The sequence below is a fragment of the Diaphorina citri genome, unplaced genomic scaffold (assembly GCF_000475195.1).
Source record: "Diaphorina citri unplaced genomic scaffold, Diaci psyllid genome assembly version 1.1 scaffold2855, whole genome shotgun sequence".
Taxonomy (NCBI): Eukaryota; Metazoa; Arthropoda; class Insecta; order Hemiptera; family Psyllidae; genus Diaphorina; species Diaphorina citri.
Window position 1 is genome coordinate 12,867 of NW_007380271.1, and position 8,941 is coordinate 21,807.

Genomic DNA, 8,941 nt, shown 5'->3' on the forward strand with positions numbered 1-8,941 from the left:
GATGCTGCTGCTGCTGCTGAAATGGTGTGTTGAATTGTAACATCAGGAGGAATGTGACTAACTACCCATGTGTTAGCCTCACAGATGTAGTCGGGGGGTTTTAGGGTTTATTTTCCGGGGGTGATGGTGTGAATTTATTCGGCTGAATGATGATTGTTGAGGTTCCGAAGGTTTTTTAAAGGAGGAAGGAGGAGGAAAAGGAGGAGGTGGAGGAGGAGCAGGAGGAGGAAAAAACTCTGTACAGGCAACAACTGATGGTTTCAGTTTCATGGGTTTGGGTCACGCTCTCATGGTCGACTTGAAACTTAAAATTCACTTCCTTCGTTCAAGGCAAGGATAAAGGAACTTGGAAAAATCTCATCCCAACAGAAAACATAATACTTACAGTCGAATTTGTTCAAGAGGATCGAACAACTCTGTGTCTCTATAAAATGAAAAATTTCAAAAGATAAATTAAATGACGGAAAAAACAAGAAGAAAGAAGATCCGTTCCTAATTATCCAGTTTCGCCTGTCATTGCTCAAATGCTCATCTCATATTACCTACAATGCTATTCTTATACTAAAGTACAACTACGTCATACTTCAAACTGTCTACGTCATTCGAAAGCTCTCTATCCTACATACATAGTTATATGCCTTAGTTACATTTAGTCTATTTACATAGGTTATGTACCTATCGTTATACATACATAACACATATTACATAGTAACTTTTGTAACTCGTATTTCCAAAAACTTCCCCCAATGTCCTGTAGGTCTGTATACTTCTGTACAGTGTTAGATGATATAGGTTTCGCCGAAAATAGAAGAAAGTTTAGTCAGAAAGCAGAGAAAGGCAGAGGAATGGAGGAGTTGCAATTGGGAAAATATTATTAATAAATGGTCGATTCCTACGTAAAAAGTTGAGAAAATTCCAAATCTGAGGTTAAAACTCCGAAAAAGTAACTTTAAAAGGTCGAAAATTCAATTTTTAATTGCCGTTTGCCGTTCTAATGAAAAAGTTCAGAGTTGTGATGTCAGATTTCACGTCAAAATGCGCAGAAACGCTTGCGCACAAACAAACGAAGCGCCACTTCTTTTCTCTTCCCTTCTACTCTCTCTCCTCTTCTCTTTTTTTCGATTTTACCTTCTCTCTTCTTTTCTCTTTCTTTCCCTTCTATTCTGTGGCCTCTTCTCTCTTTTCGGTTTTATCTTCTCTTTCCTTCTTTTCTCTTCCCTTCTACTCTCTCTCCTCTTCTCTTTTTTTCGATTTTACCTTCTCTCTTCTTTTCTCTTTCTTTTCCCTTCTATTCTTTGGTCTCTTCTCTCTTTTTGGTTTTATCTTCTCTTCTCTTGCTTTTCCCATCTCTCCACTTCTTTTCTCTTCCCTTCTACTCTCTCTCCTCTTCTCTTTTTTTGGATTTTACCTTCTCTCTTCTTTTCTCTTTCTTTTCCCTTCTATTCTTTGGTCTCTTCTCTCTTTTTGGTTTTATCTTCTCTTCTCTTGCTTTTCCCATCTCTTTAATTCTTTTCTTTTCTCTTCTTTTCTCATCTCTTATCTTCTATCCTCTCTCTCCCAGATTCTCGTCACTTCACATTGCTTTATTTCTCTTCTATCTCCTCTAGTTTCCTTGTCTTCTTCTTCTTTTTTTTTTTTCCTCTTCCATTTTCTCTTCTCCGATTTATTCTCTGTCTTGCATAACCCAGGTTGGTAAGCCCTGTCCTCGACACCACGTTCCCTGCTGTGTGAGATATTGCTACGCGCTTCATCAGGTTTTCCTTTCGCTTCGAATTAATGATGACAGTTTTTGTGAAATTGATACCTGTCCCCACTTTGTCCTTACCCCGCTCTGTCCTATTCTTTCAATATCTCCTCTCTATTCTTCCTATTTCCCCCTCTCCCCACCTTACCCTACACCACCGGAACGAAAAATATGGTGTTAACGGTTATAGGGAATAAGAACGGTAAGGGAGATGTTTTAGATCAGTGCGGAATCTTTGGAGGGGGTTCTGGGCAGTCAGTGTCCTCAAAATTAAATTTTTAGAAGCTTGTGGGGTTTCTGAGATAGTGTCCTCACATAATGAATTTTTGGAGCTTCAAGAATTCTTCAAAAAATACCTTAATATCTTCTGAAGCCCGTTATTCCCTCTTTTTCTCAAGGTGCGTCCAGACATAATCGAGGGCCGTCGATCGAGCATCGATCGAAGTACACACCTTCATGTTTTAGTATAACTTGTGGTTGATAGAATATGAACACGGCTGCCAGCCTAGTTATGTACTTATGTAGGTTGGTAGGTGTTGGTAGCGCGTCTGCCTTGTAAGCGCTAGGCCGCGGGTTCAATGCCCGCCCGAGGCGGATATTATCCCGAACGGATAATGTTCGTTCTCGGAACGGCTGGCAATCTCCTATCCTGTCTTCCTTCTCTTTTCGATTTCGGGATGATTAGACCTTAACAGTATTGGCGTACAGTCCCTCGTTCGATGCCTGCCATCGAAGGGTCCAACTATCCAATTAACACTGGTGTGCAATTACTCCAAAGACTTTGGATAAGTCTGCCTCTCTTTCTTTCTTCTTTCTTCTCTCTCTCTTTCTTCTCTCTCGCTCTCTCTCTCTCTCTCTGTCGTTCTGTTCTGCGTAAGAGGAGAGATTACTTCCCTCCCTTTCTCTCTCCCTCCCTCCGCGTCTCTTTAGCTCCCTTTCTCTTTATCTCTTTCCCTCTTGTTCTCTCTTTCTCTCTCTCTTGTCCTTGTTCTCTTTCGTGTCTCTCTGTTTTTTCTCTTTTCCTTTGATCTATCTGTGTTCAACTTTTCTCTCACCGTCACATCCCCTCTAGCTTAGAGTTTAGATAGAGTACCTACCTTTACCTTTCAACACTCTGATACAAGTGTATTTAGTACCTACCTTTCAACACTCTGATACAAGTGTATGTAGTACCTATTATGTACGTGTGTGGCAGGGCCGTATACAAGATTTTATTCATGGGGGGCCTAAGTGTACAAACATTGACGTACAGGGTACAGGGGGGGATGTCCCAAATTTTCGGAGCCTGGCCTACAGTAAGGGAGAAAAATGAAGCCCAAGGGGGACCCGGCCACCCTCGCCCCCTCCTACATACAGCTCTGATTGTAAGTATGTCTGGTAAAAGTTAACACTAAAGACTCTTGTTTTTTCTATTGGTTTTATTGGTTACTCAATACTCTTAATAGTATATAGGTTATTGTCATGTAGGTACTTTTCTACGAGTATTATAATAAAATAATAAATAGGTAATTTGATTTTTTCTTCCAAGAGGTTTGATAGAAGGAGCTGCATGCTAGAAGGAGCTGCAAGCTAAGAAGGAGCTGCAAGCTATTAAGAAGGACCTGCAAGCTAGAAGGAGCTGCAAGCTAGAAGGAGCTGCAAGCTAAGAAGGAGCTGCAAGCTAAGAAGGAGCTGCAAGCTAAGAAGGAGCTGCAAGCTAAGAAGGAGCTGCAAGCTAAGAAGGAGCTGCAAGCTAAGAAGGAGCTGCAAGCTAAGAAGGAGCTGCAAGCTAAGAAGGAGCTGCAAGCTAAGAAGGAGCTGCAAGCTAAGAAGGAGCTGCAAGCTAAGAAGGAGCTGCAAGCTAAGAAGGAGCTGCAAGCTAAGAAGGAGCTGCAAGCTAAGAAGGAGCTGCAAGCTAAGAAGGAGCTGCAAGCTAAGAAGGAGCTGCAAGCTAAGAAGGAGCTGCAAGCTAAGAAGGAGCTGCAAGCTAAGAAGGAGCTGCAAGCTAAGAAGGAGCTGCAAGCTAAGAAGGAGCTGCAAGCTAAGAAGGAGCTGCAAGCTAAGAAGGAGCTGCAAGCTAAGAAGGAGCTGCAAGCTAAGAAGGAGCTGCAAGCTAAGAAGGAGCTGCAAGCTAAGAAGGAGCTGCAAGCTAAGAAGGAGCTGCAAGCTAAGAAGGAGCTGCAAGCTAAGAAGGAGCTGCAAGCTAAGAAGGAGCTGCAAGCTAAGAAGGAGCTGCAAGCTAAGAAGGAGCTGCAAGCTAAGAAGGAGCTGCAAGCTAAGAAGGAGCTGCAAGCTAAGAAGGAGCTGCAAGCTAAGAAGGAGCTGCAAGCTAAGAAGGAGCTGCAAGCTAAGAAGGAGCTGCAAGCTAAGAAGGAGCTGCAAGCTAAGAAGGAGCTGCAAGCTAAGAAGGAGCTGCAAGCTAAGAAGGAGCTGCAAGCTAAGAAGGAGCTGCAAGCTAAGAAGGAGCTGCAAGCTAAGAAGGAGCTGCAAGCTAAGAAGGAGCTGCAAGCTAAGAAGGAGCTGCAAGCTAAGAAGGAGCTGCAAGCTAAGAAGGAGCTGCAAGCTAAGAAGGAGCTGCAAGCTAAGAAGGAGCTGCAAGCTAAGAAGGAGCTGCAAGCTAAGAAGGAGCTGCAAGCTAAGAAGGAGCTGCAAGCTAAGAAGGAGCTGCAAGCTAAGAAGGAGCTGCAAGCTAAGAAGGAGCTGCAAGCTAAGAAGGAGCTGCAAGCTAAGAAGGAGCTGCAAGCTAAGAAGGAGCTGCAAGCTAAGAAGGAGCTGCAAGCTAAGAAGGAGCTGCAAGCTAAGAAGGAGCTGCAAGCTAAGAAGGAGCTGCAAGCTAAGAAGGAGCTGCAAGCTAAGAAGGAGCTGCAAGCTAAGAAGGAGCTGCAAGCTAAGAAGGAGCTGCAAGCTAAGAAGGAGCTGCAAGCTAAGAAGGAGCTGCAAGCTAAGAAGGAGCTGCAAGCTAAGAAGGAGCTGCAAGCTAAGAAGGAGCTGCAAGCTAAGAAGGAGCTGCAAGCTAAGAAGGAGCTGCAAGCTAAGAAGGAGCTGCAAGCTAAGAAGGAGCTGCAAGCTAAGAAGGAGCTGCAAGCTAAGAAGGAGCTGCAAGCTAAGAAGGAGCTGCAAGCTAAGAAGGAGCTGCAAGCTAAGAAGGAGCTGCAAGCTAAGAAGGAGCTGCAAGCTAAGAAGGAGCTGCAAGCTAAGAAGGAGCTGCAAGCTAAGAAGGAGCTGCAAGCTAAGAAGGAGCTGCAAGCTAAGAAGGAGCTGCAAGCTAAGAAGGAGCTGCAAGCTAAGAAGGAGCTGCAAGCTAAGAAGGAGCTGCAAGCTAAGAAGGAGCTGCAAGCTAAGAAGGAGCTGCAAGCTAAGAAGGAGCTGCAAGCTAAGAAGGAGCTGCAAGCTAAGAAGGAGCTGCAAGCTAAGAAGGAGCTGCAAGCTATGTTGTTTTCCTTCTTTCTTCGATTTCGGGACGATAAGACCCTAGCAGTTACAGTTCCCTCTGTCAAACCTCTTGAAAAAACTGCAAGCTAGAAGGAGCTGCAAGCTAAGAAGGAAGACAGGATAACTAGGAGAAAGTCAGCCGTTCCAAGACCGAACTTTCGGACGGGAATCGAACCCGTGACCTAGCGCCTACAAGGCAGACGCACTATCCAAAGCTAGGCTGATGGATCTAATAACTAAGCTGGATCTATTCGACTTGGATGTGTATTTTTTATTTGATTTATTATTCTTTTTTTTTCTTACAACAAAAGTTTACATATACGACTTCTTTTATGGCTTTATTTAATGTGGCAGGACTTTCCAAAAGGAGGCTCATCCACCCAACCACAGAATTTCTCATTAAAACTCACCTAGCTAGAGGAGCGTGTCTCAGCTACAAGGTAACTCAGTCACCGAGTGAAGCGAAGTAGGTAACTCGATAACCGTACCGAGTGCCAAGTTCATGCAAAGACAACGTTTGAAGGGCGAATTTATATATCCGTACAATACGTTGCACACTAAACCGAGTCGACACAATCCAACGGAGCCCGCAACGGTGGAAGAATAAATGCTCAAGTCGGAGAAACACGAAAAGTAGTTAACAAACGGAAGAGAAGTAAAAATCAGAGCGGTTTACGTTGAAAATCGTCCAGAAAACAAAAAACGATATAAGTAGGTAACAAAATATTGAACGATAAGGAGAGATAAAAAAAAGCGAAGATGGTACAAAAACTTGAGAAAATACTGAATCGACACTCGGAAAAGGAAACAAATCAACGCTTAAACACAAGAAAATTACAATGACTGATTCTATAAAAAGGAGAAGAGGCTCATCCACCCAACCACAGAATTTCTCATTAAAACTCACCTAGCTAGAGGAGCGTGTCTCAGCTACAAGGTAACTCAGTCACCGAGTGAAGCGAAGTAGGTAACTCGATAACCGTACCGAGTGCCAAGTTCATGCAAAGACAACGTTTGAAGGGCGAATTTATATATCCGTACAATACGTTGCACACTAAACCGAGTCGACACAATCCAACGGAGCCCGCAACGGTGGAAGAATAAACGCTGAAGTCGGAGAAACACGAAAAGTAGTTAACAAAACGGAAGAGAAATAAAAATCAGAGCGGTTTGGGTTGAAAATCGTCCAGAAAACAAAAAACGATATAAGTAGGTAACAAAATATTGAACGATAAGGAGAGATAAAAAAAGCGAAGATGGTACAAAAACTTGGAAAATACTGAATCGACACTCGGAAAAGGAAACAAATCAACGCTTAAACACAAGAAAATTACAATGACTGATTCTATAAAAAGGAGAAAAATGAGTACAAAAAAGATAAAAAAATGATAAAATTAAATCTGGTAAAAAAAAATGTCCTTTTGCGCGATCGTCGATGCTCTTCCCACACAAGTTTGAAGTCGACTGAACGAATTTTTTTTTTTTTCAGTCGAATTTTCTCGTTATCAGTTGAATGCGAAGGACTTACGTCATGATTATAATGTTGCCATGGTAACCTTGTGTGTTGTGACGTCACGGCAGTTGTTTGCGTCATTACCCCCGCACTAACTCCTAGGGTGACAGGTTCAATTGGGATGAACATTGGCGGTGTACCTACCTACCTACAGAACCTGCTTGTGTTTTTATGTGTGTAGGTGCTGTACCTATGTAAAGTATGTAGGTATTGTAGGTGGACTAGGTAGGTAATAGTGAACCTATATTATGTATGTAGGTAGTGAACCTGTATGTAGGTACTGTACCTATGTATGTAGGTAGTGAACCTGTATGTAGGTACTGTACCTATGTATGTAGGTAGTGAACCTGTATGTAGGTACTGTACCTATGTATGTAGGTAGTGAACCTGTATGTAGGTACTGTACCTATGTATGTAGGTAGTGAACCTGTATGTAGGTACTGTACCTATGTATGTAGGTAGTGAACCTGTATGTAGGTACTGTACCTATGTATGTAGGTAGTGAACCTGTATGTAGGTACTGTACCTATGTATGTAGGTAGTGAAGGTATACTGGTGTAGGTATATCTGCTTGTGTTGTTATGTGTGTAGGTGCTGTACCTATGTAGGTAGACTAGGTAGGTAGTGAACCTATATTATGTATGTGGGTAGTAGGTAATGTACCTATGTATGTAGGTAGTGAACCTGTACATACATAGGTACTGGGTGTAGGTGTAGGTAGGTGGGTAAAGCCTGTGACAGGGAGCAGACAAGGGATCACCTGAGAAAGTAATAATTGAACAGCTAAACAGAGAACAGCAGGCCAGCCTAGTTAGCTTAGTTGGTAGTGCGTCTGCCTTGTAAGCGCTAGGCCGCGGGTTCGATTCCCGCCCGGGGCGGATTTTATCCTGATGGGATAATGTTCGTTCTCGGAAACGGCTGGCTTTCTCCTATCCTGTCTTCCTTCTCTCCTCGATTTCGGGACGATAAGACCATAGCAGTTAAAGTTCCCTCTGTCAAACCTCTTAAAAAAAAAAAAAAAAAAAAAAAAAAAAAAAAAAAAAAAAAAAAACAAAAAAATCTCTTTAGCTCCCTTTCTCTTTATCTCTCTCTCTCTCGCTCTCTCTCTGTCGTTCTGTTCTGCGTAAGAGGAGAGAATTTCCTTTCTTTCTTTCTCTCTCCCTCCGCGTCTCTTTAGCTCCCTTTCTCTTTATCTCTCTCTCTCTCGCTCTCTCTCTGTCGTTCTGTTCTGCGTAAGAGGAGAGAATTTCCTTTCTTTCTTTCTCTCTCCCTCCGCGTCTCTTTAGCTCCCTTTCTCTTTATCTCTCTCTCTCTCGCTCTCTCTCTGTCGTTCTGTTCTGCGTAAGAGGAGAGAATTTCCTTTCTTTCTTTCTCTCTCCCTCCGCGTCTCTTTAGCTCCCTTTCTCTTTATCTCTTTCCCTCTTGTTCTCTCTTTCTCTCTCTCTTGTCCTTGTTCTCTTTCGTGTCTCTCTGTTTTTTCTCTTTGATGTATCTGTGTTCAACTTTTCTCTCACCGTCACATCCCCTCTAGCTTAGAGTTTAGATAGAGTACCTACCTACCTACCTACCTACCTACCTACCTACCTACCTTTCAACACTCTGATACAACTGTAGGTAGTACCTACCTATTAACACCTTTTGCTGTATCTTTCTTTCAGCTCTATCTGTCCACGTTTTTATATTAGATTTGGACTGGCAGCAGGTGATCCTTTTTCCCTTCCTTGGTTTCAAGAGGTTTGATAGAGGGAACTGTAACTCCCCATCCGTGACACAAGCTCTGCTTATACGGATGGGTATACCATTTATAAGAAAAATGTATGTTCTGAGTTTTTTGTCGATCAAATATAAATGGAAACTTGTTAAAAAAAAAAAAAAATAATAAAATAAAATAAAATTGCTACGGTCTTCTCGTCCCCAAAGCGAAGAGAGAGAAGGAATACATATAGGATAGAGAAAGCTAGCCGTTGCGAGATCGAACCTAATCTGTGTTGGATAAAATCCGCCCCTGACGGGAAGCGAACCCGCGACCTAGCTTTTACAAGGCAGACGCGCTACCATTCAAGCTAACTAGTCTGGTTCTCTTCCTTCATCTCACTATTATCCCCTCCTTAACATTTCATACCTCCATTTACTTCTCGTTCTTAAATATAGGTGACCCTGTCCCTTGTCCACAAAGTCAACATTTGTTGTGTGTGTGGGTTGTTTCTTGTTCCATAATTATGCTTTTTGCCTTTGCAAACGGCAGGCATGTGATGGTCACTTTTATTGGTTAG

At 42.6% G+C, this 8,941-nt stretch overlaps 1 long non-coding RNA gene across 1 annotated transcript; it reads right to left on the minus strand.

Annotated features, from left to right (window-relative positions):
* Positions 1–2,393: 2,393 nt before the first annotated feature.
* LOC113471715 lies at positions 2,394–8,303 on the minus strand. Its single transcript, XR_003394307.1, has 2 exons — positions 8,253–8,303; positions 2,394–2,917 (listed from the first exon to the last, which is right to left on the minus strand). It is a non-coding gene; the product is annotated as an uncharacterized LOC113471715 (long non-coding RNA).
* Positions 8,304–8,941: the final 638 nt, after the last annotated feature.